At 39.9% G+C, this 26,941-nt stretch overlaps 1 long non-coding RNA gene across 2 annotated transcripts in view; it reads left to right on the plus strand.

Annotated features, from left to right (window-relative positions):
- The window catches only part of LOC309676232, a 44,770-nt gene extending 34,133 nt beyond the window's left edge, over positions 1 to 10,637 (plus strand). For both annotated transcript variants that reach the window (XR_014269577.1, XR_014269578.1), the window contains exon 3: positions 10,559 to 10,637. This is a non-coding gene — a long non-coding RNA (uncharacterized lncRNA). The remainder of the gene's footprint in view (positions 1 to 10,558) is intronic.
- The last annotated feature ends 16,304 nt before the right edge of the window (positions 10,638 to 26,941 follow it).

The following is a 26,941-nucleotide window of genomic DNA, read 5'->3' on the forward strand; positions in this document are numbered from 1 at the left end:
ATAAGCTATCAATGTATTGTTCAGTTCATCTACATGCAGAGCTGGGGTAGTGGTATTCAAGAAACATATGCGTGGGCTAATTGGATTTTCCATTTTGCATTACTTCATTGTTCAGTATGTGCAGGCTTAAAAGATTCAGGGTAATAAAACTAGCATAATGCTACATGTATATGATTACCTCCGTCTTGTCAATGACTTAATCCCAGAGTTAATGTCATTTATTTTTCAGACGTGAGAATGACCCATCATCTATCAAAATATTAAACTGACTCACACTACAATATTGATTGGCAGAACTGGAAGTATCCTTAAAGATTTTTCTTCCAGTTTGAAAATTAATACAACAAGATCTAGTTGATTCTGGGTAGTATATGGCTTTTCTCCTGTGACATGTTGTTGGAACAAGTTGTCTTTTTTGTTAAACCCCTTAGTAACCGAACACTAGCAGTAGTTAGGACATGGCATTCTGTTATCAGAGCACTGATTTGCCTTATTTCTCTCTCTTTACAAGTTGTTAAGATGCACAGCACATGCAGAAATAACACTAAATATAAAAAAGAAAAATAGTCTAGGAGAATTAAGGTAGACTTAGAGGTTCAGGCACTTATTTCCGCTGAAAATCAGTATCTAGGGCTTGGACACCAGAATTCAGCAGACACCTTTGACACTGCTTTCCACCTTTTCAGTACTCCCCATTTTGAAGGTAGTGGAAGGATTGGTACTGCATATCAGCATAACAAAGAATCTTATCGAGCATTGAAAAATGGATGGGAAAGTGTCAATATGAGAATAGAGCCACTTATCCTGGGTAGCCACTATAGTAGGACAAAGAAATTGTTTTTGCCTCTAGCATTGTCTAATTAAACATTAGACCTGGAGTCTAGAAACAGACTTGCAGTATTTTCTGCAGCTTTCTGTGTCTTGTCTCCCTATTTTCTTTTTCCTCTTTGAAAGGGAGTTGTTTACTCATGGTATAATCATAGCTTTGTTTTACTGTGGTAAAGCTGTCAAGTAACACACCAGCAAGAATCCAGAAAAGTCCCCAAAAGGCCACCCAGAGCATTCATGCAAGTAATCAACACTGATAAATTTAGTATGAAACATTTGGCCATGTAAGCTGCAGACTGAGAACAATGGATTTCTCCAGCTATGATAGTAGGGACTAGCTGCCCCCCTATCCACTAATTATCTGGGAAAATGAGGGTTGGGGGTTGCTAGCAGGATTAATTACTTTGCAACTGCTGAAAATTATGGTGATTTTGAGAAAGTAGCAGTCAAAGAAAAAGTCTGTAAATGCGTGTTTGCCAAAAATAGCACAGCTAATACTTGGCCGTGTTTCAAAGTTTCGAGCAAAATGTATCTACCATTTCAGTATTGCTTGAATGCTGAACAAGTTGAATTAGCAGCATGAACGCTATGGCAGCCTGAGGTAGGAAAAGCCCTCAGGAGACACTTGAAGATGTCAAGGCATCTATCGTTTTCCCTGCATATTTTATGCATTTGGGGTTGGCAGAAGCCATGACATGGAGCTGGTCTTTTGTCTAGGCACATGTGGTAGTCTTCCACCATTTCCTGGAGATGTGGTAATACAGGGAACAGAGCCAATGGGAGATGAACAGTGAAAATATTGCAATGATTTGCTGCTCAGGGTAGATAGGTTTTCTAAGGGAGATGATAATGTGGGCCCACATTCTGTTCTTCTATGTGCTGAAAATTTTGTGAGATCATGGAGAGAATAGAGATAGTACTAATGCTCTCATTTATAAATTTTACTCTATCAGTTGAAGTAGAAGCATACTCATCCCATTTACTGTCTAGAATATGCAACTTCTCCAGAAGACATCTACCTTTACTATTTCAGGGAAAGGGAAATATTAGAGACAGACTGAGAATTTTTCAGGTCTGTAAGGGCCTGCTCTTTTGTGGAGGCTGCCAGCCTATAGGTCCCTCCTGTCAGTTGGCAATTTCCAGGTTTTTCTCCTGGATGTGTATCATTGCACAATTATTCTAACTGTTTTGGGGAAAGATTTGTGCAAAGCATACTCAGTCCTTTGTTTTATAGATAGTTGTTATTACGAAATGAACATAGCCTCAGATACTTAGTAAAAGTATATTTTAAAAACCAATGAAACTTGAAGACAAGACTGCAAATATTCATAGCTCCCTTAGTGATGGTCTTGAAAAAATTCAACAGTATATCTTTCTATTACACTGTACAACCTTTGAGGCAGACATCTCCATCACATGCAGACCACAGTATATTAGACAGCACACTGAATTCTGCATTAATGACTTTCAAATAGTCCTCACAACTCATGATATTGCTTGAGCTGTGGGAACAGTTTTCTGTGAGGCTTACTGCCAAATCTTTCGCTTTTGTTATTCTCTTATGAAACTGTGGCAATTTAGCACAAGCCTGTACTAAAAGCTCACATTTTATATACTCAAGAAGTGCAAAAATCAATGCATGAGCAGGCAGAGAAATACTAAAATGCTTGTAGTCTGAAAGGGGGCTACCTGCAAACCCATTTCATCAGTCTGACTAAGTACCCCAAAGTCAGGAAGCTTATCTGATCCATCTAGACTTCTTGATGATGAAAATCTCACAAAAATAAAGGATTTCTGAGACTTCGTGATTTCAGCCATTCAGAAAATACCATGAGAACAACTTATGCTTCTTTCATATTGAATTTTTTGCTGTCTGCAGACAAATCAGAAAATGAGAACACTGAACAGCTCTCAAAAAAGTAACCTTTTTTAAAATCCCTAACGTCTTTGGCTTGTGTCTAATGACAAAAATGAAGTAATTCTGTTCCTGCTTTTGACACAGCTGACTGATCCCTGCTGAGAATGAGCGTTCACACTTGCTTGCTTCAATAAGTAAGACATGAAAAGGATGTCAGGGACCAAATTCCAGCCAGGTGTAAATAGGTGTAATTCTACTGAGATCAAGGGAATTTTACCCCAGAGATTTTTCGAGCCTTTCACAGATGCAAATTGAGTGACCTTTCTGGTTCCACTTTACAAATGTTTCGTAATGAAAACAGAATTGGTATGAAACTTCATTATTATGGCAAAGCATTTCATACTGTGACAATCCAGCTCCCTTCAGACAGAATAAATGCAAGACATTGTCTGAATCGAATGGCAAAAACGCCTATTCCTGAGGGGGTTTCAACCCTAAGTTTCTTGACTGTGGGATGTTTCCTGATCTGCCTACCACCCAATAGGTCCTTAGCTTGTCAATACAAGTGTTTTGGCATCCTGTCATTTTCCCAAGAGACATTTAGTCTTTTGCATTCCAAATTTCCATATATGTTGCAATGTTTAAAGAAAGATTATTCGAAAGAAGTGCTCCAGTGAATAAATAAATATAACAATAACCAGACTCAAAGTGTATTCCAGTTCCAGAGGAATTACTGGTTCTGACTGTGCTGTTCGCAGTGTAGGAAAATCTTTGAAACTTATCTGCTATCTCAGAAAATATAATCAATCATTTAACTGTGCCCAGGCTTCTAATGAAGATCCTGGATTGCGGCAGGATAGAGAACCATGAGAAATGCATTCATTCACACGTGGTATGCTCCTTTCCTCTCCTCCCATCACCCACCACAAGAACAAATCCTGGAAACTAACTACTTGTTCCTTTTCATAGGCATCTCCGTTGGAATATGAAACATTTCTTAAAACAATCCACAGTTCAGCTCAACAGATTATTAGCTAAAATAGTCTCCTCAAACTGAAACTAAGCCTTAAACAGAAAAAAAGTTCCCAAATTGCATTTCCTTGAAATTCTGTTGCCGTTTATGTGTCTGCGCATGCATTTAACAGTAATAACTTACAAATATTAATAGCTTAATGATATTAAAATTGAAGAACAGCTTGAAGAACAATGCTAAAGTATCCAGAATCATTGTTACATTTTTACTTTTCAAAGGAAGGTTCAAGCCACATCCCAAAGATGAAGAGCCAGAGCGCTTATAAAAAATGACTTATCACATTTTGTCCCAAAATAAAGCAGTATGTACTTCATGCCTCCTGATGGATGTGTATCCTGTAAATTTCCTAGACTAGATTTTTACATGTGCCTTTAAGTCAAAGAAGCACCTGAGCTACTACTTGCTGATCAAAACCAGAGCAAAGCTCTGTTTGCAGTGCAGCCACCTCTAATCAGTGGAAGTTTAAAGGGCTTTTGAAAGACTGAACAAAGCGCATGTGGCTAAGATGAAGCGCTTGTCAGCTCCAGGGAATAATCCAACAGTTGCAAGCCAGAGTCAATCTGTTCCTTGCATGATGGCACAGATACAGCCGCAAGCAAAGGCCATTCAATTTACTGAGAAATGTGGAGTCAGCTATGACCAGATTCAGGGAAATGTGATCCTTTGTGTTTGAGGTACCTGCTAGAAAGAACTTTTGCCATGGCCATATTTAATGCTCCAGATGGCATAGTTTCTCATGAAATGGTGTTGCGGCAAGTCCTTCATATTCATCCTGTGACACATTGCTAGGTTATACGTCTCCTGCAGTAATGTTTCCTTCAGCCAGAAAAAGGGAGTTTTTAAATGATGCTGAAAGTATTAATGAAGAAAGCATAGATGACTATTTCCTATGCTTAATTACATACAAAATAACATTACCCAGAACAGCTTGCAGACAGAAACTCTAGCGTTCAGGTTTTCCAGAGCCTGTGCTGCTGTCCAGCTTTAATTTTGGTATACTTCCTCCTCAGGCATATGCATTTTGATTTTGTGTAATATTCTTACCAGCAGAACCCAGCAACTCTTAGTGCAGTGAATGTGAGCTGTTCAGTGCTTTGTTCTGTTCTCATGGCTGACAGCGTGTCCAGACCCCGCTCTGGAGATAAAATTAATAATTCTCCAATGGGCTTTTCTATGATGCAAATCGCCTGGCAAATAAAATTTCAGACCAAACAATTAAAGTTTGGCAGACTTAAACAGTATTTGAAAATAGGGTGTTAAAATGGGAAATGTCAGCACACTCAATAACAGGAGGCCTTTAACCTGTGTTAAATTTCTGCCTTTGAAATGTATTTAAAGTGACTTCAACTATAGCCAGCTGTTTTGCTCATTCTGGGATAGGTCAGCAGGGGTAACTGAACAGCAGCAGTGCTTAAGGATTGCAAAGAACTAACGTCTAGGGACTGCTCCGAATCAAACTTAAAACTCACATACACATAAAAACATCTGCCAGCTAATTCCTAGAGTACTCAATGAGATAAAAATGGCCGTTTTCAAATGAGTTATGGCTGGGAAAGTGGCTGTAGAACAGAAGCAGTTGTCACACTTTTAAGAAGATACAGACAGACGTATCTTTTGCTGTGAATGCTCATTCAGTGTCATCAAAATGCAAAGATATCTACTGCAACTAGCATAATGGTCTAAACATTATCAGTAGTATGTATAGATGTGTAAAATGCCAACTATGAAGAGAAAATGCATGTTTTATACAAAATTACATAAATGGGGGAGCTTTAGTGCTATGAAGTGAGCCTGTCTGTGCCTAGTCAGAGGAGGAAGTTAATCCCCCAAATCCAGGGAGACTGTAGTTTAAAAGTCAGCCTTCCATAGTCTTGCTGTTAATGGTGCAACCTAGACAGAGCACTTAGTTCTCCTGGCTCTTTGTCTGTGATAATTCACCTCCAGAGCAATATTATAGATCAGTCACTCTGAATCAATAATATTTGCATGCACTTATGTGTAGTTCATGCTAAGGAGGGTAAGCCAGAGCTAATCAAGCTAAAACATCATTTGTACACTTGGCAGCTCCCTGCTAACTTTGAACAGTCCAGTACATTAAAGCATAAGGATCAAAAGATCTAGAACTGAAATAGTGAAGACAGCTGATTTTTAAATGGGATGACTATAAAAGTCAAGTGCCTCATGAAAGCATATGGGTTTCTACAAAGCTAAATGACAGATCTTGCTAATACCCAAATGCAGGCAATAAATTACCCACAACCAGCCGATAGTTCTCAGATCTTTCTGGCTAACAGTATCTGAACACCTCCCATGTATTTAAAAACCAAAATAATTCTTTTTCAGAACCTGTAGGAAGAACAGCTTGATGGATATCTACTATCTGTTTGATCATAAGTGAGAGCAAAGATCAGCCTCTATGCTAATCAGGATTTCCTAGTCTGTGAAGAGATTATTTTTCAGATCAGCTTGATTTACTGTATTTAACATCCTCACATCAGGATACCAGATACCTACACCAAGCTGCAGCTATATTTTGTACCCCTTTATAAAAAGTGGCAGCATTGCCAGTGCTTTGAATACGGACATATCATTAATGAAGTAAAATGCATATGCAATTACATAGGTCCTAGATTTGGGGGGAGGGGAGGTACATTCATTGTGTCTGCATTTATGGTACACTTACATGTAAAGAGCCTGTTCTTCTTATCACTTGCAGATATTTAGAACCTATTTGTGCGTAAACTATTTAACCCTTCTGAACCTAATCTAACTTTGCCATCTTTCTGTAGAGAACTCACAGCTTTATCTCTGTATTCCAGACCTGTCTCATTCTGGTCAAAATAAAATTGGTCCGTCTTCCTGGCATTGCTTTGTGGTTGTCTGGCCATCAGCTTGAACTGAACACAACTTAAACCAGAGCTTTTAATCTTTCTCTCCAAGCTACTTCCCTATCATACCCTTCTTTAGTTACTATGGACAACACTGCAGTCCGGCTTGTTTTTTAGGCCGGTAACTGGAGTATCGTACTTGTCTTATAATGCTTTCTGGGTCCTCACAGTCACATTGTATCTAAATCCTGCAAGGCTGGTTGTTTTTTTTTTTTATTATTTGGGGCATTTCGGGTTTTCTTTGTTTGGGTTTTCGTTGTTTGGTTGTTTTGTTTTGTTTTGTTTTGTTTTAATTTATATATAGCCTCTCCAATCCTGCTCACACAGCTAAAATCCTTATCCGGAGACTCTTCATCTCACATCTTGATTACTGCAACATCCTTTTTACTGCCATTGCCAATGCATTTTGCTCTATCCATATCCACCTAGAACATGGCTACCAAGACTATTTTCCTAGCTTGTTGCTTTAACCGTATCCTTGCAGGACAAATGCAGACAGTGGAGTTTAATTTGGGCAGCACAGACTTCCCTTATATCTCATTCACACCAAGTAAATGAAGGTACCCTATTTTATTTAGCACTACTTGACTTGTTTCCTTCTCCTAACACACCCAGGATAGTTTGCATTCTCTTCTTGCACCTCTTGCTTCTTTCTACAGCCTGGCTTGTGGTGGCTCAAATGAGCATCCAATGGGCTTTTCTCTGTTCTTTTTATACACAGGCAACATGATCAAAAGGATTTCACAGAGATCACAGAATCACAGAATGGTCAGGGTTGGAAGGGACCTCTGGAGATCATCTAGTCCAACCCCCAATGCTTCATTGTTCTGCTCAAATATCTAAAATGCCATCATCTGTACAAAAATAATATCATGTTGTTAGTGTACAATGCTGCCACTGATCATACTGACAAATACTACTTCCTGAGCATCTCCCTTCGCTCTGCCTGAAAGCATCTCAACTCTTTCCCAAAACACACATTGTGTGCTCCCTGGGGCAAAGCCTATGTTTGAGGCACGGTTAATAGAGTAGGGCATCCACCTGTGACTACTAACTATAAAAAAAAAAATAAAATTACTGGTATGTATGTTCCTATTTTGATGTTCTGTGACTCTGGATATGCAAAATATGCAATCTATCAACACAGGTGTTAGGTTTATGCCCCATCCAAACTCACCTGCTTCAGTACTGTTTATAGAAAAATGTTTCTGCATTTACACACATGAAAAATTGAATATTTTCAACATGTATGCTTAGAGGATTGTGCTTACAATTCATGGATACAATATCCATTAATAATAAAGTGTGCATATGTCAGGTGGAGAGAAATTTGGAGGGAGAAGAAAACCTGTCTCTATTAGTATGTATAATAGTTGTCTGACTACTTTATGATTTTCAGTATCAGATACAGTAATAGCAATGATCAGGAATCTCAAGAAAACATTTTTTCATTAATGAGAGGAAAAAGACAAAAAACTTAGATCTTTTGCCAGCATTCACTACAATCTTCAACTAATCTGATCTGGGGAAAATTCCAAAATTAATACTGTCAAACTGAGCAACAGATGTTGAAAAAGAATCAGGCACTGCAAGAAAATTGATGTGCCAATGAAAATTAGACAGACAGGAAAGTCTCACTAAATAAAACCCAGCAGGTTACAGGGGCACAGAAAAATTAGCTTGGATCATCTAGCCAGTTCATTTTTGTGTAACCGTATTAACGGAGTTTTTCTTTTTTTACTTGTTAGATGTATATTTGTGCAGTAAAAAGAAATCTTCAGTATGCTATTTTAACCTTCTGCAAAAAACATCTTTTCTCTGTTCACTGGAGCCTCAGCCAGATTGGCTTCACCTTACTTGCGAGACTTTCTATGCTGTCTTCCGACTTGTCAGCACTCACTTCTCTTCGGCACCCATTGTTTGCCTTTGTATCTGGGTGTAGACAAAGAGGCTTCAGTTGATTGTTTGCAAGAATATGAAATAAATTTACATTCATCAGAGCAATGGGTTTCCATTTCCAGAGGCTAAGCCAAGGAACAGCTGAATTTAGAAGCAGGCTTTTTTGCTGGGGGGGCTGCAGCATCAGTCTGTAGGTGGTTATGCACAGCATAGGGACTTTTAGGGTATAGAGTTTATGTTATCCCTAAATTGTTCAGACAAGAGCCCAAATATTGGAATGGTGTCTGCAGATTTGGAGATTCTTTTGCCAGCTACAGCTGCTGGGCCTCTCACTTAAGTTGTTAAAACAGATGTGATTAGGTCAAACATTTTTGAGCCAAAAGCTTCACAAACATCATAATTTGAAAACCAAAAAAAGACTAATCTTCTGCGTCTTCTAACTCATCTCATGTTTTCTCTCAGATAGCAGCTGTTGCTTTAAGTTGCACACAGCATTATTATTTTTGTTTCCCTGGTTTGACTCATTTCTTTTGGAAATAGATCTCTTAGCTTGTTTTTGGCAAGCAGAATTCTGGCTTGGCTGCGGATTTTTCTCTCGCTCTCAGTCACTCACACATACTTTGCTTCCTTTGCTGTTTTTCCAGCTTTTTAGCTGTTACTCCTTCTGCCATACTCGCTATAAACACTAGGGGCTTGTGCATTAGCATCAGGCAGTATCTATTGACTAACTGTGTCCTGCTATCTAGGTACTGACTCTGTTAACACATTAACAAATAGAGGCATGTTAAGAGATTATTTTGTTTTCAGGGATGTGAAAAATAAGTAAAAAAAAAAAAAAAACCTCACCCTGTTTCCATGTGTGTGTGCATGTGTGTTAGAACTGTGAGAGTAAGACTGGAACTGTGGTTAATGTTACTGGCTTTGAACTGAAGAAATAAATTTGCTGTATGTGAGCCAAGACCCTTACCAAATGGCAAACCTTTCAGCTGAGATGGATTAGAATAGATAAGCAGCAGGGTGCAGACTAACTATTGCACTGGCAAGTTTCTGAGCTTTCCTGTCCTGGTTTAACTGATCTCCTTTTTTCTTGGGATATGTATGAGTATGGGTTATAGAGGTCCAGATATTGGTATGCCTTGCCAGAAATAGAGACAGAAATCCACACAGAATTCTGTATGGTTTTCCCTTGGATGGAGAACAATAGAAGTTTTACATCAGTGACATGCGAGTAGGGACCGTGCCACTTCACCAGAAATTGCTTATCAATCCAAGGGCACAGGCAGCTTTTCCTGGATACTTGGGTCTTAAGTCCTTCACATATGTATTGTGCCATTAGCATCCTACCATCTCTAGTATCTAATAACTATCCAGAATTTTCAATGCCAGAAATTATTCCTCCATAGATTTAGCTACATGCCATTCTCTTCTTCCCAGGCCCATCACTCCATTCCATGCAATTTAGAACAACCCTTATACAAAACTTAAACAAAAAGAGTAGAAATCACTAAAGAGAAGCTAATCCCTGTGTTTAGAGTCAAAGGACTCCATAGGAGTAAGGAACAAGTTAGAACAAAATCCAGATCTGACTGGGGTTCAGAGAAGGGTTCACCAGAATTCATCCCAGTTCTTGTCCTTCCCTCTGGCTCTGGGTAGCAGCAAAGGCAAACATAACAGGTTTAATTACAAAGCTCATACAACTTAATGGGTGCCATTAAAACAAAAAAAAAACCCAAGCCGAAAAACCCAACAGGAGCTGTATTTTGATTTTTATAGAGTGCAGTCCCATCTTAGTTCTAGTAATGTTTAAATGTTGTAAAAATTTTAGGCTCAGATGTGAGTTTTTCGTTTGGATGAGCCTGGAACAGCAAGTGAGAGAGATGGATATAAAAGCAAGGAACCTTGGAGCAGCTGTAGATACCCACAGAGTAATGCAGAACAAAGTGGGTCATTCTGAAAACTCTGGCAGACAACCAGGTTCTGAAGTTGCTGTCAAGCTTGGAGAGCGGCAGGATGAGTGGATGATATCAATACATTCTCTGTTCTTCATTACAGAATGTTTTCCTGAATTGATTACAACCTGGTGGAGCTGCTGGGTAAGTTAATGAATTTAGTGGGGTAGGGAGAATACCAGTGGGGGAGCAGCACTGTTTTTACGTATCCAACTTGAAATATCATAAGAGATCTGATTTTCCCAGTCTGAAATTCAGGCCACTGAATCCAGAACAGAGCTGACTGGAAAAGCATATATTTTGCTTAAAGTGTTGCTTTGTGTTAAGCATGTACTTAACTGTTTTCCCAAACTGGTACTTCTTTCAGGTTTTATTAGCACTCTTAGCACCCTAAATAAGATTGGAATAAAGAAAGGAAGGAAAATTTCTCTGATGAATACGTCAGCTAAATGTCTGTCTTTTTCCCCGAAGAAGGTTATAATGGGGTTTTTTTTCAGATCTGCAGAGGAACTGAAGCAACACATGAGCACTTAGCAATAAACATTTTTAATGGAGACCCCTATCCCCAGCTTAATTTCTGCCCTCAGTCATATTGCATTAATCAATACTAGTGATGTTCCTAGCAGTTTCATTGCACCCTGTGAACAATTTTGCTGCTTGGAATTACAGAAACGTGCCTTGAGTGTATTTTGATACTCAGATTTAATAACAGGGGATCCAATATTGATTTTAATGGGAAATTGTTTGCATATGCGTGTGCACATCTGTCTTTTTCTGTGCACCAGTTTCCTGTGCACTGAATAGTCATGCTCCAGTCCAGCACTTGTGACTGCTACAATACTGGAAGATTATCCAAAATGGTTCAAACCATGATAACAGTGATTAGAGGAAAATGATTAACTGACTAATAGGACCTTGCTTAACTGAAAATTATTTACAAGTTCCTCAGAGGTCGCATTCAGTGTTATTCATACACATGCAATTTCTACCAAGTATTCTTGGCAGTGTGAGTATTCACAAAATTTAGTCTGTCAAATGATAGTATTACTCTCTGTTTGGATGAGTTCAGGTCTTAAATCTGAATCCAGTATTTGTAGTTACTCACAATTCCTTTTCTGAGTGAAATGCACCCATGGGCAAACAGGCAAGTGGAACCTTAAACAGGCAAATGGAACCTTAAACAGGCAAATGAGACCTATGGGCTTAGAATGGGCTTTCTGCTGGTAATATTTACAATTATTCAAAATTGCATAGTTGAATTTGATTTTCAGTGAAATGTACTACTTCACCAACAGCCAGAAAGAGACCTATGTGCTATTCAAACCCATTTGAAGCCATTTTTGGAGGGCTTACATGGCCCATTAAGCCTGCTGGGGAGTTCAGTCCTGGGGAACAGCTTTTGCACGTTGTTTTGCTCTCCCCTACACAGAGCAAAGACACTGGGCAGTGTATGGGTCCTAGCTGTTAGCTAAGCTTCATCAAAACACAACAGAAAAGTAATTTCAAAAAACCTCTAGAAGCTATTTCAGCACTGTATTTGAGTATTTTAAGTTTTTCTCAAACCACACTTCTACTTGCTAAAACAAGCCACAGAACAAAAATGTTTCTAAGTATGTGTACTTATGCACTACCCATGGTTCAAGAAAAAATATGCCACTGACATTCACAGAAAATTCAGCCTAATTATTTCACAGGCTGATGACTTGCAGTATTTAAGGAGAAGTTAGGGGTTCTTGAGTTTAAAGGTAGCCAAATTAAGGAAGAAAATTAAAGTGGCTGGTCAACTTTAATTTTTAACCTTTCACAAATTTCCAGGCGATAAAAACACACCCTTTTTTTAAAAAAATAGAGTGCAGATTATTCCTTGGCATATGAGACCTGAAGGTTCCCAGGTCTGTTCTTAAAGTAGCTTTAATTTAAATAATGTACTTTTATCAGGACACTTTTATACAGTCCTCCAAAGTCCTGCTCACCACTACATATCAGGTCAACACACCCTTTGAGTGAGTCAGGAAAATATCAATGCCTTTCTTCTCCCACTACATGATGACGTGAGAGCAGACAAGGAGCACCGTACCAAACCTGATGATCTTTCACAGGAGTATGGCCTTAGACCTTCTGCTTTCTATGTAGATTAATAGAAACTTCTTCCTGCACGTAACTGACTTTTTATGTAAGAGGATTTTTTGTTATTATTTAATAACAAAAACAGACATTTGAAAGCTATATTTATCTAAATTATTACAGACTGCTCCTATAAAAAGTACTTAAATTAAAATATAGCATGGATAACTATTTTCTTTAATAGCAATACCTTACATTTATTAAACATGTTTCCAGTTACCAAACCTTTCTGTGACTTTTCTCAGCCATAAGCTTTCAGCAAAAAGGACTATAGCCATAATATATATACCTCTATCACATGGATAAAGTGTTCGTATTCAATTTAAAAACTATTTAAAAAATGATTGCACAATGAGGGTGCATAAATCACTGGAATTTTCAGTATCACTACACATACACAAGATTTGTAAAGGGGTTATGTTCAATATTCATAAAATTAAAGAAAACCTTATTAAATCACAGCAGCTTTACTACTGTGAAGATAAAGACTGCTGTCTTGAGCAATATTTATATATGCATCTTTGTACATAGACCAAGAGGATGAGATAAATCTGTAGACTCTTGGATAGTACATAGCACAGACTACCTTCCATGGAAGCAAATTCTGCCATTTTGCATGACACATATAGAGCAAGACATATGCATCCTGCGGGTCACAGGTAACACTTGCTCTGTATTTGTTGCTGTTGTGTTGTGGCAGCAGCAGGAGCTGCCACTGAGGGAGGTTTGAGTATGTTTGTCCATGCTGGAGAAACCAGGGGCACAGGACGGGTAGTTGCCACTCAGTTGGGACACAGCCAGCCTGTACATGTGGCCCTGGGTCTGGATACCCAAGGCACTCTGGTCACTGCTCACACAGACATGACCAGCATTTTACTGTAAACTCTAAAAATAAAGGAATCAAACTCTTCTCCACAACTGCTGTGAATGGCAAAAGGACTTGTGTCATTCTTGCAAGTGAATTTAAACATAGGGAAACATCTTCCAACAATGAAGATAAATGAACACTAAAACTGATTACCTGGAGATGCTGCAGAGAATGGAACGTCAGAGGTTTTTAAGATCATGTTGGACAAATGACTCTCAGGCACAGCAGAAGAAGAAATGATCCTGTGGTTTTGCCTTGGGACAGGATTAGATCACTCTCAGTGTCTTTTGTAGTTTCTGTTCTGAGTTCTGGCCTGAGACAGACAAACTGGCGTACACCAGCTTGCATTGAGGGCCCATCTCCTCTCCCTTTCCTCCTCTTTATTCCCAGCTCTGCTAAATCAGCCTCTTTCTAGTTGGACAGATATGTGTGTGTACCCATACACAAAAGGGGCTGAAAAGGATTTGGGCCCTCATGTTGTAAAACACAGCTCAAGGAAGTTAAGAGGAGAGCAGCATGCGTAATGAGACTGATTATCAGGAGGCGAAGCAAATCAGTACTGCTTTGCTTGAAACTGGAGTCAGCAGAGCAGATCCAGAGAGCAGTCACTGGTCCGCTGCCAGCTGTAAAACAGGCCCCAGTTGGGGTCACCTTTTCTCCCCAGACCCAGAAGCATGTAGAAGAGGTGACCCTCTCCGGGAGCACAAGGAATCACAGAGCATCTGCTCTCCCCCACGCCATCTGGGCCAGGAAAGCTCCAATCGGAGGCTGGAGCCGGCGCATGGGCTGCTCCCAGCAGTGTCAGGTTGGTGAGGACGTCACCACGGCCCTTCCCTCACCTCGCAAGGCTGCGGACGTTGGAGCAGGTAAGGCGTGGTGAGAGGAGTCCTTCTGTTCCTGTCGCATCTGTGTAAATCGTGGCTGCGCTGCTAGGCAGAGATGTGGTAAATGATAACCCGCGCCGTCCCGCTCAGTTATCAGGCGGCCCCCCACTGTTCCGAGGCAGGCCCCGGCCTGGCTCCACTGGCCTTGTCAGGCGTAGCTGCCTCAGGAAAGATTTCCAGGCCCTCGGGTGATGCCGTGTAAAAGCACAAAAATAAGCTGCAAGACGACGTCTCTGGAGCTGAAACAGCCCTGGCAGGCGATACAGGCTCTGAGAGTTGCAAAGCAAATGTTAAAGCACCCCCCTACCCCGCCGGTCACACAGAGTCCAGTCAGTGCCTCTGGGCGCCCTCTGCGGGCTGAGGAAGGCCAGGCTGTGTGCCCCGGCAGCGGGAAGGGTTCTGCCCAGAGCCACAGCCGGCCCCAGCGCCTGCCCTCGGCCCTGATGGCAGCTGCTTTCTCTCTTCCAGAAGGCTCTCAGGCGCCCATGGGTTCCACTCGGACGACATGGTGAACTGTCAGGAAAGCATGAGGTGCTCTGGGGCTCCTGAAGACAGTGAAGTGCCATTGTGCCTGGAAGACTCGTCTCCTCCTGGCCCCTTCTCCTCAGAGGGTTCCCTGGCAGAGCACAGGCCTGAGGTGGCACACAGGCCTCGCCTCCCCATCACTGCCAGCAGGGCCGGCAGTGTCCCTCCTGATCTGGTGAGGAAGGAATGAATTAAACCTGCCCTTTCACCTGCCGTAGCGTCGGGTCACAGAGGAACTCTCCCGGTGCTGTGGCCATGCTGCATGGCGGCCTGTGGCTGTGCCCACCAGCCCTGTGGCTCGGCTGCACGAGCAGCCTCCTCCAGCAGGGACTGCCAACAGGTTTACCTGCAAGAGTCGGCCATCTGAGGACACCTAACGTGAACAAATGAGGTGTTTTAACAGTGGGAAGGGAAATTTGGGCCAAGGACACAGTGTTAAAGCCCAGGGGTTTGTGAGGGTTTCAGTGAATGAAGAACAGGCCAAATCTGCAGCAAAACCAACTATGTGAGTCTGGCCATGCACTGCTTCACTGCCACTTCAGCAGCAGCTGATATGACAAAACACTCTGGAATGAGATGTCCTTGCAACCTTTCCACCTGCACACTGAACATCATTGGCATTTCACAAGGTCCAAATACCTCTAAATATTTAGGTGCTTACACAAAGTACTTGAATTCTAGAAAGGAGCTTCTGCACTATCTACCACAGCAGAACAGGAAAACTCGAAGTCTATACAGGTAAAATTCAAGTTATTAACCTACTGGTTATGTTCCTTAGAATGAAGAGGAAGCGTGAATTACAACTAATTCCTTTTTTTGCAGCTGTACCCTTGGCAATGTAAGTATCTGATGACCATCAGTATAAAAATCTATCCCAGTGAAGCCAGGCTAGGACATTTCAGGATTTCATGCAAATTAAATGAATGTAATTCTCAAAGTGATGCTATTATCTCCAATCCATTCTTTGTGTTATATACCTTTTAATTTCCCTAGCAAGTCCTTCTATTATTTAGTGTGAACTATTTTTCTTGCTATAATCTGAAATGATGGCTACCTTGTACCTAATTTGTACATGGCTTTTGTCTCCCATTTCTTATTTCTTGATGCCAGAGGGACTAGTATGTGTCATGTTTGTTAACAATTTTTTTATAAATGTCTCTTTTTTTTCACTCCCACAGCATGCAATTCCTATGACTGCTGTGTCATTCCTCTCCTTTAGGTTTCTTGGTAACAAAATCTAAGTGATTGTTTTTCTTGATGAATAGGAAATTCACAGACAGTTGAATATTGAGGAGATCAAACTCCTACCAGTTTCAGGTTGAATTCAGAAAATAGAATAGGACAGAAACTGATTAGCATATGGAAAAGCTGAAAGGTTTTAAAAGAAGTATTTTTGGTTTGGGTTTTTGTTGAAAAATTGACACAACTCAAAGACTGAACAAAGCCTTAAATCACTGCAAAATATTTCATCTTAGGGCTAATGGAATGTTTCATAAGGACCACAAACAGTTCTTCCATCCACCCTCATACCCAAAAAGAGTTATCAATTTGACTGGACCCTGTTTGGGGGGGAAGATGCCATACATCAGAGCAAAACAGAAGAGTCAGCTGTGCTTGTAATTCCTGTTTTCCAGATGCTGTGGCTGGGGAAAAGGGGGGGGGCTGTTTTATGCCTCAAAGTACCTCCTTCGTCTGCCATTGTCTAGTGGGGTATTACCCAGAGACACTCGGCCTTGCGTTCACCTCTCTTGCACAGTGATTTCCCTCTGCCTTTCCAGCTATTTTTCCAACCCATTACATAGCTCTTGTTCTTTCACATGTATTACTGGTGTCACTTTAATTTTGGTCAACATATTTATCAGTATAACACACCTGTCTTAATATCCAATAGATTGTGTAAGTCTATTAATACTGTGTTGCAAAATATACTGTATTCATTGTCAGCAGTTTTGTGTGTTTGAAGACATTTACGCTGGAGCAAAATCAGGATAAAATGAAACTAAGACTGTTAAACTGATCAGCATTTTAGTCTTTCTCTTCAGGTAAAGATCCTTAGTGCTGTAATGTGGCTGAAATCCATTAGAGTCCAGCTATACTACTATTATGTTAAAGTATATTGAAGTCAGTGGAGTGATGCTGCTATGCTCTGGCGGAGGATCTGGTCCGTTTTTTGCCATCATTTGCTCTGCTGAGCTGAGTAAATATGGCAATTTCTTGGATTGTCAGTAAGAAGGTCACTTTTACTCCTCAATTCCTCCTTGTCCACTCTAATTCAATCATCCAGTTCCAACTTTCAAACTTTTTCTCTTTAGATTTGACTCTATGGCCAGTGAAGGGGAAAAAAAGGTCACCGGTACATGTAAAATGTGTACATGTGAGCATGGAAAACAAAGTTTCTGCTGCCAGTAGCAAACAATGGATGCTGCCGCTGCTGCCTTTGACTTCCTAGCCAGATGCCTGTGGCCCATGTACAGCACAATAAAAGAGCTGCCTTCAGATCAAGACATAACTTGCAGACAAGACCAAACTTCATGTCTACATGGAGAGCTAGATTGTCTCTCCAATGCTCCTTGTACGAGATTCTGTTACCTAAATGTAGGTTTCTCAGTGGTATTATATGAGCCTTAGTTGGAGTTGTTTGGCCTCCAACTCTCATCCCAGAAATGTGTGGATTTCCACTGGGTCTTGTGCCATATCTGCTGGCTACATCCATATGTTATGAATAGTCTAGAAAGTTTAAATGACACTTTTGATTTGGGTTTGGTTTTTTTTTTTCTTCTTGACTATTATGTCTCATGTTTTTGCAGGTTTTGCTACAATGTCCCTTCACCTGTCTGTAATATTCCTATCATCTACAAAGGTGCCTACAATCATTCTTCCCCCTGACTTCAAAGCCCACGTGCTCTGCAGCCATCCTACTGCATTTTCCCTCACTCCCTTTGCATTCTGTACAAGACTACATTCTGTACAGAGTTGTAGGATGCTTTGCAGTCTACATCTGGCTAGCACAGAGGAGGGGCGTGGCAGGGTTAATCCTTTTCCTCCACTCTTTATTGAGCAATTAGGCCACTAAAAAAGATCTTGTTTATAGATACTCAAAGAGGCTGTAATTTACTAGGTCTTGTAATAAATTTACATCCATCGGGAGGTAGCCAGAGGCAAGTCTGGAGTTTTAGCAGTGGCTAATTTGTAGCTTCACTCTTGGGATAGGAACAGAATTTAAAAACTCTATGATACTAAAGAAATTTGTTTAAATTCCTAGTCCCAAAAAATGAATGCTTACTTTAAAAAGCTGTCTAAAAGTGAAATTCCTCACTATAGGCTCCATCATTGATATAACTGGAATCATTAACAGAACCGATACAATTTACCCAGCATGCCTCTGTGTGGGCTTCCTTTAAATTTGGCAGAGACAAGCAGCTGTAGTTCTCACAGGGTCATTACAAAGCTGGTTTTGAGTACTGCTGCTCCTTTTTGGTAAGACTTTTTAGCTCTTGCTGTGAAATTTTCTGTATTTGGGGCAGAAGTTGATCCCTTCTTACACAGTATTCCTATAAAGGCTTGGCATACCAGGTAGTAACTAATGAATGAATTAATGAATGAATGTGCACTTTTTATAGGACATAAATAGCAATATTTTGTTATTGTGATTTTAAAGTTTCATCTTGTAAAGCAGTCTTTTCTAGAATTATTATTTTTAACATCTTCTAGCAAGTGCTGACTATGTATGGTGTGTTTTAATCCTGTGAACTTTCAGTAGAGGACCTCAAATTGATCTGTTGACTAGAAAGTGGATTTAGTGTCTGATTTGAAGCAGCTGCTTACTCAACTCTGAGACAAGAACAGTAATGATTAAAGGTTGTTATCAGTTGGTTGTTACTGAGTGGTTTAAGTGAAATGAGGTTTTGGAGCATCAGTCAATTTTTCTGTGGACTGCTTTCCATGTAACTCTTGGCACCCTTGCTGGCCTTGGCTAGCGAAGCGTTCAATGTACCATAGAAAATCAACCTCTTAGGTCAGGTGTGAGGTATACCAACAAGATGGGGAGGGGGGAGTGAGCTGTATTATTGTTGCTTGTATTTTATCTGTTGTTTCTGTGCCTAAAGTCCTTTAGCAACCTCAAAGCGCCACTCGCAAAGACTACATTAACATAAGGTATTTACAAACTGAAGAAACTCTGCTTCTGGAGTTGTTTTAGAAGAGTTATCAATGGTGATATGTAAATAAGGAACCAACCAGAAGAACAAGAAGCCCAGCTGATTTCGGTTTAATTGAAATGTACCACTAAAAAAGGGGAGGGGGCATAGTTACTGAAGGGAAAAGGACAAAATGGGTAAAAAAAAAAAAAATGGTAGTTGTAAGCTGCTGGGAAAGAATACAGGCTAAAGAAAATTGCTTTTGTATTTTTTTGGTTTGTTTGGATAGTTTATTGGTTTTAAAATGAATCACACAAAAATACAAGAGAGAAAACAACAGCAAAGACCTGCAGTGAAATACTGTGGAGATTTACAATGCTGTGGAAATGCACAAGTGCTCAAATACATCGTCCCATTTTGATTGGAGGTTCATAGCTACAACCTGGTTATCTCCTTACATCTCACACCAATGGATTTAAGTCTGCAGAGTATAAAAACGACTGTGCATTTTGCTTGAGCACACTTGCAATCCATCTTGTAAAATAAAAAAAAACCCACAACCTCTCAGCTGTGGGAATACTCAACAGTCTCGTTAATTTTCAAGAGTCTCCAGTGGGACATCATTTTCTTTCATCTTCTCACAAATAGTCTATAGAATCATATGCATCTTATGCTGCTTTGGTATTGAGGGTGCTATAGTTATATATTATTTAACACTTTGGCTGAGTTTTGGTTTCATGAACAATTCATCTTCTGCTGTGCATTTCTGCCCTTTTGATTAATGAAGGTTACCAGCCTATGATTGCAAAGTGCCCTGGGTTCTCTCCTTCACCTAATCCCGTTTAAGCACATTTTGGTCTATTTTTTCTAGTCTTTCCTTTGAGCTAATAATTCTTCTGAGGTGCTGAATAATGTCTTCATGTTACATATTGCTATGCTAGTGTCCATAGGGAAGCTACAAAGCTTACTGATGCTGTCACACCCTGTATTTATTGTCAGGAATTCTGGTAACGCAAAGTGCCTGGGGTTAAAGGGGCTGCAGCTTTTAGTTTATATTTACAGGGATTCTACTAGCTTCTCTGATTTATTGATGTGTTTGATCAGTTTGACAAATGAAGACATACTGGAACCATACAAGAAATAACAATATTTTCAGTTTCATTATAAACCTTTACTACTGTTAGGGTGTTGTATAATAGTCTGTTGTTTAGCTATTCCCCAGTTTCTACAGGAGAAAATAATTAGTGTTTTAAGACTAACCTCCTTAGGCTCTTTTTTTAATGGACTATGAGAAGTATATTTGCCTAACTTTTAATCCTTTGAAAATTCTGAGCTGTCAATCAGAATAAAATAGACTATGTCTGTATAAAATAACATCTACAGTAAGTACTTCCTAAACCTGTAAAGAATGGTGGTGATGTGGGGCTTTTTTATTTTTTTTTTTAAGTGCAGGTGTGTTTTTAGGGCTTTTTTTATTTGTGTCTGGGTGATTGTTTGGGGTATTTTTGCTCCTTTTCATAGACTTCCCCAGTTACTTCAGTCTCGATATGTTTGCTGCTGCATAGGAGATTTCCGTGAGATTGTCGTGTAGGTTTCTCCCCTTCCAGAATTTAATATCAAGCTGGGGCTAAACTGTAAAAATACTGTAAGCCCAGTTAGGGTATATTTCAGCTAGGGCTTATTGGTTAAATAGTAGGAGAGACATGTCCAGCTTGTACTTCTCTGGAGTGAGCTTGTGCATCTCACTTAAAATGGATGAAACTACATTGATCTGTGCATATTGAAAACTGGGCCTGTGCTTTAAGCTTGCCAGCTTCACAAGTCTTGATGAGTCGGACTGTCTTCTCTGTGTGAATCAGCCGCAGAGAGCGGGGAGGAGTTCATCTTGATATCATTGGTTGTCAATGTCACTTTGCAGAGTACTGACATAATAGGTGCAGTGACCATTGCCTACAACGTGATGACCATGTGAAGTGTACTGCTTTGCCACTGCATGTTTTTGCTTTCCATTCAGTGTTTTTATATCAACACAACACATGCAAACACCCACACATGCTCAAGCACAAACATGCAGTGTATGCCTGGCTTATGTACCTGTAGGAAAATTACTCGATTGTGGTTTAAAAGTAGGTAGAAATGCATGCATCCACACAAGCATCTGTTAGGAAGATCAGAGTTGCAGCCTTTTTGTTTTATAAGTTAAATTTTTACTCTCTCAGGTTTTTTGAACAGTTAAAAAAAAAAAAAATTAATAATCTCATGCCACTGTGTGAGATGATGTTCTGAGCAGCATAGACTGTTCTAATGGCTGATTTCAATAATAAAAGACAACAGGGGACTAAAAGGTGCAGCGCAGGAAGCTGGGAAACACATTCCTTTCCCCAGAGGGTGTACTTAGCTTTGTGCCTTTGATCACTTGAGAAGTATCATTAGAGTGCAAAATGGCAGGCACTAGGGAACATTATGGCAATTATAATGTGATAGCTTAAAAAAAAAAATCAAAAGAAGTTTGAACTTATTTGGGAGTTTTCTCCCATGAAGGACTGATCGCAGCTGAAGGATAAGATGCTCTAATAGATAAAATACAGAAGCTCCAGTGGGTATATTCTTCAGATATTGACTCCCAAGTTAGCTCTGGTACAGAACAGTCTGTACAGAACAAACTGTATTTACAAGCTCAATAAATCTAATCTGTGTACGCATGTTATCGTTACTTACTATTTGTACTGCAGTAGCACCTGTGAGCCTTTGTTGCTCAAGTAGATCCCACTGTGTTAAGAACTGTACAAACATGGAACAAAAAAAACCATAGGCCATAGAACAAGAAAAGGCCCAGAAAGCCTTTAGACGAGGAGGCTGCAACATAGTGGTTGGCACTTGGAAAATCAAAGTATTTGTCTAATACCTTGCAAATCGCTATACAAATATTGTCGTAGCTTATTATTACATACTGTTATGGAGTGGGTTTGTGTTTGTATTTCTTAGTTCTTAAAGAACAGAGGAATGTAAATGGTAGTGTTTTCTAAAGTTTTTTTTTAGTAGCGCCTTGGCAATACACAGCCACTTTGCTGTGACCTCAAAGAAACCACCTTTTGAGTCAGAGGAACTGCTGTTGGTTGGGGCAGCAGGCCAGGTGAGTTAACATTTGTGTACATTTCTGCTGTGTCCAAAGCCTTGGATGTGAAGCTGACAGCAAAGACAATTTCCACTTTTTTTCACCTCTAGAAGTCAAATAACTCTGTGGTGAATCATGCCAGTTCTAGCAACTAGGGGTATGTGTGTTTGTAGGTGTGAATAGGAACATGAGCTAGAGATTTTCACACAACTTCAAGCTTGAACTTCAGTGTTCTGAAAACATATTGTATCGTGTTAAATAAAAAGGCTAGGTTGCTAATAGAGCAAAATGCAAGACTTTGATGTAAAACAAAATGACTGCAGACTTGGAGGTGCCTTGTGCTTTTTATATAAACTGTTTAGATAAAACCTGCATGAGTACTTAACCAATGTAGCAGTCTTGTGTCACCTGTATTGTCCTTGTCTGTGCTACACAAAATCCAATAATTAAACACACCTTTTAAATATGCCTTTTACTACCTTGTCTCAAGCTGTATTGATTGTGCTTGCATGCGACATCCTTAACGTAAAATACAGCAGGTAAAAAGAGAGAAATAACTTAATTTGGGGGGGGTGTAGGTGTGGGGTGTTAAAGTTTCAGTTGAACACGTATGGAACAAATCTTGTAATGTAGCAAAAGAAAGCATTTCAAACAAACTGTGTTCTCATCATCATCAACCAAAACAAGCTGCCCACACAGCCTTGGCATTTCAATTTTCTGCTCATTTTCTTTTGTTTGTATCAAAGCGTTGCCTCTTTTCCTTAGTTCATAGATGTTTCACTGTGATAGGAGCTTGGAGAGCAGAAAGCACAGTCCATTTTCAGAAATAGTGATTATAATGAAAAAGGAAAATGTAATAAAATGATACAGTTGCCTTAGACTCTGCAAATTATTCCATCAAACTTGAATTAGAATTGTTTTTCCTTTTACTGGTCCTCCGCCCTATCCCTTTCTTTGTGCAGCCATTTAAAGATTATGAGGTTGGTGGCATATGTAGCTACATAACGGTAATCTCCTAGTTTGCTTTACCTGACTGAGAAGACCTCCTGCTGTAGAAACGGTTACCATTTAATCGGGAAGAGCTGGAATGTCTTTGAGTAGTGGTACTCTGGGTGAAAGGCCAGAGGGGTATGTAGTCCTTTTGTGCTGACACCAAGCACTAGTTCCACTTTTGTTTTTTTCTTGACGCTTCTAGATGGCAAATGCATGCAATTTGTTGGTATATAATAAATTTTAAAAGAGCACGTTTCACTGAACAGAAGAAAAGTAAAGAGGCCATTAGTTATGGAGGTATCACACGCATCTTATAAGCACCTGACAGAGAAGCAGGAAATTACTGTGTTTTCCAAAAGCAACGGGCTTTCCAAACCTCAATTGTTATAGCAAGTCACTTGATTCTCTTGGCTTTGCTTCTGCTTTCTGTAAATAGGATATGATTCCTTTCTTTGCTTTTGGTAGTGGAAACCTATGTGTGCCCAAGGTTGTGAGTGTCTCATAGACATTTATTTGTGTATTTGTTACCATTACCCACAACTTCTGGATTTTTGCATTTTACATGTAAACTGGCTGAGATCTGCAGTGGTCTTTAAATGCTAAGCTTCTGTTTTGGTGTCTAACTTACCATGTGTTTCAATGGGGAATTAAATGCCTCCATATCTTTCTGGGCCTGGTACTAAATTTGCCCAAAGAGAAAAAGGAAAATAGTGAGCTATTTCTCCAAGCTATTTTCTTCTAACTGAAGGACTGGATCACACTTCACCACTCACTGTCTTATTATAAGTCTTAATTCATTAATGTCTTTGAAAGATCTTGTAAACCTCTTGGGAGCAGAGCTTTGTGAGTACAAAATGCTATTTTATTCATGAACTTCTGAAACCTTTCATACTTTGACTTTGTTTTTTTAAAAGAGAGACAGAGAATATAATAGAAGGTGAAGTTGGACACTTGCAATCTCAGGATTTCAATGTAATTAGGGAAAGGAAAGAGTAGTAGAACACAGAATCTTTCATGTGACAGGGTAACAGTGAAACTAGGCTGAGTCAAGAAGGTAAATAAAAGCCATGCTGCAGTGTTGCCCATGCAAAAATCCAGGTTATTTCTATTTGAAGTATTTTCATGTGAATTCACTTTCCCCTACCAGCTTTCTATGGCCGTGAGATGCAAGGCCAAACCAGTCTGATAGTTTCCCTCAATCCAGAAAACATAACCTTTGCCATTTGCACCTTCTACATTGGAATAATTGAAAGAAAAAGGGTTAGAAGCTTGGGACTGCTGTGTTGTTTGGTGTACCAGAAAAGGGCAAAATAAAGGACACTGTAGGAAAAGCCTGCAAAACCAGAGATTATAGGAAAATGGGAACTAATAACAAATATATCTGCAATTTTTGGAAGGCAGAGAGGGCATAATCTTAAATCTCGGGAAAGATGTTTTTCTTCAGCATTTCCTACTCTTGCATAGTTTGCCATAACCTGCGCTTTGAAAACAGTTTCAGTCTTTCAAAAAACAAACTCCAGGATACCTTTTGTAACACAAAAGGACACTGTAACAGCAGTACCAACCTAAAGTATAGTGAGCTGATGCCCTTCTTGAGCCATGGCAGGCTACAGTATGACAAATTCGTAGGAAAAAAATCATAAGTGCAATTGACACTACCTTGATTCTTTAAAGGTATTCTTTCTCTAAATATAATGGGCTATTCTTCAGTATATGGAACTGTGTGATGCAGACTGCTGCAGATTCTCATTTGAACTTCATCAACACTGATTTCATGTGGGAATGCTCATTTGCAATAACTGCAGATAGGAACTTCACTGTGCAGAGATGAAATTGTGGGATGAAATTCAACCCTGGAGTAATATTTTTCAACACTTTGCATTCTGGGAGCCATCAAAAGAGAGTGAACAGTCAAAGAGTGAAAAAACAGTTAGAAAAATGGGATTCGGGTATGAATGCCCCCACCCCATACTGTTGTGTTGGCTCATTCCTATCTATTACTCTAAAGAAAACTGTGTGACTTCAAGGTCACTTCAGCACATGTAATATACAGACTCCAGATTAAATGCTGGATGGCAGTTTCAGACAGATTGGAGAATGTACCAATCTGCCAATTGTGCCTTGTCCTTTTCCAAGTTTGTCATTGAGAGCAGTTTAGCTTCATTTATTAAAGGCTTTGAAATAGATCCCATTGCAATTCACTTCCAAAGTTCCAGCACCTACCTGAAATGAGCTTTGTGCCCATGCTTGACTCTTGGATTCACTTATGCCAGCAAAGTTGAAGTTAACGTTGTCAGCATCATCATATAAAAAGTAGTGGCAACACTCCTTCACTATACTTTGTAATTTAAACTTGGACGTCTGTAACCCCCTGCATTGCTAATCATAGAACAAAAATATGTTCCTGGTATCGCATGTGAGTTATGGCTGCTTTGACTAATAGCCATAATGGCAGAAAGAATTTTGACTGTGAAATGAGGTGCTTGTGGTGGGAGCTCTGCCAACATACCAAATCAAGCGGGAGGTCTGAATGCAGTGTAAACTGGTGTTCCATATGCTCGAGAGACTTTTGGAACCAGCCCAGCCTACATATGCTTCTGTTGGCAAGCTCTCGAATAGAAAGGAAGATATTGTCCTCACCCTACCTAACATACCTCCCACTCATTTGAAATGCTCATTTGCAAATGGAGAGCATGCAAATCTGAGAACGATAAATGGCACAAACCCAATCTTGCTACAGCTGGATAGGAGAAAAAAAAAAAAGAATAGATTTTAAACCAGAAAAGGTATTGATGTAAGACATTAGTAAAAAAAGCATCTGAGATGTTCTCCTTTTCATGATCTGTGGAGTAGTAGAATAACTTTTGCCATTGTACTAAGGTGCACAGACTTCACTAGCCAGTCCATGGAACTTTAGTTTGCTGGAAGATGCTCTGGTGAACAAAACACTCAAAACCATATCGTCTTCCCCTGCTTATCTGTGACTGCAGTGAAAAAGCTATAGTACAAAATGGTCCAAATTAAGGTGAGAAAGAGGATTAAAAAAAAATACAGAGAGAGGATTTTAGACATGTAGCAGAGAGGAAATGGGAAAGAAAGAATCCCTGGATAGAGGGATCTGGAGAAATAAGAAGCAGATGGCAGATAGGGGAAGAAATGATGGAGCAAGTTTGTTAAGTTTACAGGTTCTCCACTGGGCTGCTGTAATTTGCCATCTATACCATCAAGCAGGTGGAACTGTTCTGTCTTTCTCCCTTTTGAAATTAATTCTCATGTCTCCCAACATCATTCTTCCTTTTTTCTTCAGTATCACTGTCCTCAGCTTTTTCAGTTACGTGCATGCCAGGCATGCATAGATGTGTACTCTGGCCTTGCTCTGAAATTCCCCACTTTCCCCCTCACTCCACAGAGATAGAGTCTGCATGTAAAAGAGCTGTAGGGACAATGGTGGGCAGAGCTTTAATGAGTAATACTGTCTTGACACAAGTGGCACAGATCAGCCACAGAAACATCCAAGATTAAATATTTTGCAAAACACGGGTTTAGCTGGAATGGCATTCGCTCCATATTGATTCCTTGACAGTCCCCACTGGATGCTTTTGCCCTTTCAAATATTTCTGAAATATGTGGCAAGTGATAGTTCTTCTGTGGGCCTGGCCCATCAAAGGCCCCTCTGACACTCATAGTGCAGGTGGCTAGGAAGGAAATAATGGCTGTCAGCTCACTCTACAGATGTTTTTATCACTGATATATATACCAAAAACTTGCTTGCTTCTCCTCCTCCTCCTCTGCTGCCCTACTGCCTCGCTGATGATTTATGGGGGGATGCTAAGAAGCTTTC

This window comes from Vanellus vanellus (genome assembly GCF_965231255.1).
Source record: "Vanellus vanellus genome assembly, chromosome: 11".
Classification (NCBI taxonomy): Eukaryota; Metazoa; Chordata; class Aves; order Charadriiformes; family Charadriidae; genus Vanellus; species Vanellus vanellus.